Raw genomic sequence first — 2,970 nt, 5'->3', positions numbered from 1 at the left:
TATTCTCCAAAATCCCTTCAGGATACTTAATTGATCTGTCAGCTAACTGGAGAGAAATGTGGGTTGGCTTTAGATCTCCCATATTGAGCTTCTCATAAATGGAGAGGGGCATAAGGCTAACACTAGCCCCTAAATCACATAAGGCTTTTGTAGAACATGATTCCCCAATGTGGCATGGAATTGAAAAACTCCCTGGATCCTTTAGCTTTGGAGGAAGTTTCCTTTGGAGGATAGCACTAGATTCTTCTATCAAAGCTACAGTCTCATAGTCTTCAAGTTTCCTCTTGTTTGAGAGAATTTCTTTCAAGAATTTGGCATAAGAGGGCATTTGTGAAAGAGTATCAACAAACGGCACATTTATGTAAAGCTTCTTCAAGACCTCTAAGAACTTCCCAAATTGCTTATCAAGCTTGGCTTTTTGAAATCTTTGTGGAAAGGGAAGCTGTGGCTTGTAGGGCTCAGGAGGTATATACTTCTCTTCCTTCTCTTCAATTTTCTCTTTACATTTTTCTGCACTCTCTTGTTTTTCACTCTCATCAGTTTCTTTCTCATTTTCTCTCTTCTCACTATTTTCACTATTCTCATCATTTACAACTTTCCCACTTCTTAAAGTAATAGCTTGACACTGCTCTCTTGGGTTTTCTGGTTGACTTGGTAGTTTTCCAAAAGACTTGGTACCTGAGGAAGATGCTTATTGTGCAATCTGATTTTCCAGCATTCTGTTATGTGTTTGCATCTGTTCTAGCCTTGCTTTCATCTCTCTCATCTCTTCATCATGCTTAGTTTGGTTAGCAAGAATCTGTTGCAATAAAGCTTCTGTGGTGAAACTTTATTCTTGCTGTTTTGGTGGAGGATTCATATTTTTCTGCTGAAAATTAGGCAATGGTTGCCTATTTTACTGATATGGAATTCCTTGTTGCTGTTGTGGTTGAAAATTCTGATTTGGAACTTGACTTTGCTGATTTCCCCATGAAAAGTTGGGATGATTCCTCCAATTTGGATTATAAGTTTGAGAGTAAGGATTCTCCATTTGTTTGTTTCCATAATTACCAACATATGCTGCTTGCTCTCCATAGTCTACTCCATAGCTGGTAGTTCCCTCTGCATAAGCAACTTGTTGTGAACTCCCAGATGATGATGATGAACTAACCAACATACTCAAATCTTCCATCTTCTTAGCCAAGACATTTGTAAGTGCATCAAACTTTGCATTAATCATGTTGAATGGATCAAGATCATACATTCCAGCAGCTTGCCTCTTTTGAGTTGGAGCTGGTCTTCTTGGACTACTCCAAAGATGAGTATTCTTTGCAATTTTCTCCAATAGCTCATAAGCTTCATCTTCATGCTTCATAATAAATTCTCCTCCTGTTTGAGCATCGATAATCCCTCTGATTGCAGGAGTGACATTTGTGTAAAAATTCTGGTTTATCATCCATTTCGGAATGGCATGATGTGGGCATAATCTCTCTAATTCCTTCCATCTCATCCATGACTCATATAGAGTTTCATCTTCTCTTGGTCTGAAAGCTGTCATTTGATTTCTCAATTCTTGAGTTTTTCCAGGTGGAAAATATTGTGCAAGAAATGCATCAGTGAGTTGCTCCCAATTTGTGATGGAGTTGTGAGGTAAAGAATCAGGCCAATCCAATGCTCTATCTTTCAAAGAGAATGGGAATAGCTTCAATCTTGCTGCATCATCAGACACTCTAGGTTGTTTCTGCATATCACAAATCATAGCAAACTTCTTTAGATGTGTGTGTGGATTTTCAGAAGGATGTCCCCCAAATTGAGAATTTTGAATCATTTGAAGAACTCCAAAATCCATCTTGTAACTATTTGCATCAATTCTTGATCTTGCTATACTTTCTCTCAAGTCTTCAAAATGAGGAAAAGCATTATCCATCATGCTTCCCCTAGGCACATTAGCATTTATAATCTCTTCACCTTGGGCTGCATTTTCATTGTTTCGATCATTTCCAGCATTACCAACACCAATTCTGATTCTTTCGTCAGCCATGTCTGCCTCTAATTCAGTTTCTCTCAAAACTTCTTTTCTCTTTCTGGTTTCTTTCTTGTTGGCTTTACAAAATTTCTCAATTTCAGGATTGAACAAAAAGGATGTGTCACTTGTGGTTCTAGCTCTTCTCATAAAAGATTAAAAGTACCTGAAAAAAAACAAACAAACACAAAATGAAAAGATAACAAAAAATAAAACTATAAACAACTAAAATAATCAAGAATTCAATCTTAAACAAACAACTCCCCGGCAACGGCGCCAAAAACTTGATGTGGCCCAACCGCAAGTGCACGGGTCGTACAAGTAATACAGTAAAGATATCGTTCCCACGAGGAGTTGTGTTAATGATTGAATTTTTGATATAAAAAGTTAACTAAATTGAACTAATTTCAAAATTAAAACAATAGATTGAATGGGTATTGGAGTATGAAATCTATATGTGCGAAATTAATAATCTATCCAACAATGTATTAATTAAACTAAAATTGCATCAAATTGAGATAAGCAAGTTCAAATATGGCAAGATTTAAAATGGCAAGCAATTAAATTCAATTGAAAATTAGCAATGATAAAAAGGCGATTCTGGAGTTCGGGATTTCATATTCGAGCTATTTTGGGATTTTAAATTGGTTATCCAATCTCGTGGAACTTACGGGTTTTAAGGAGATTAATTCTTAAATCCTTTGAATACCCTTTCGAGTGGGACAAAGAGTGCCTTAATCAATCTAATCCTACTTTCGTGGACTTAGAGTTAATTAAGACCCATTAAGTTCTTTAATTAATCTGTGAATCCTCTTAATCCTTAGTCTATTTCTAGATCTAAGTTAATTAAGTCCAATTCCTTGATTATCTATCACAAGGCCTTCTCCTTTCGGTGCCTCAACCATGGATTAAGAACATTACTTAATGGGATCCTACACTAAGCATGTCATTAAGCACACAAGAAATGA

At 36.3% G+C, this 2,970-nt stretch overlaps 1 non-coding gene across 1 annotated transcript; it reads left to right on the top strand.

Annotated features, from left to right (window-relative positions):
• Positions 1-1,445: 1,445 nt before the first annotated feature.
• Positions 1,446-1,552, top strand: LOC131175687 (small nucleolar RNA R71). Its single transcript, XR_009145879.1, has one exon. It is a non-coding gene; the product is annotated as a small nucleolar RNA R71 (small nucleolar RNA).
• Positions 1,553-2,970: the final 1,418 nt, after the last annotated feature.

Source organism: Hevea brasiliensis, chromosome 17 (genome assembly GCF_030052815.1).
Source record: "Hevea brasiliensis isolate MT/VB/25A 57/8 chromosome 17, ASM3005281v1, whole genome shotgun sequence".
Lineage (NCBI taxonomy): Eukaryota > Viridiplantae > Streptophyta > Magnoliopsida > Malpighiales > Euphorbiaceae > Hevea > Hevea brasiliensis.
The sequence above is the reverse complement of the archived record's forward strand: the minus strand, read 5'-3'. Positions and strand labels throughout refer to the sequence as shown.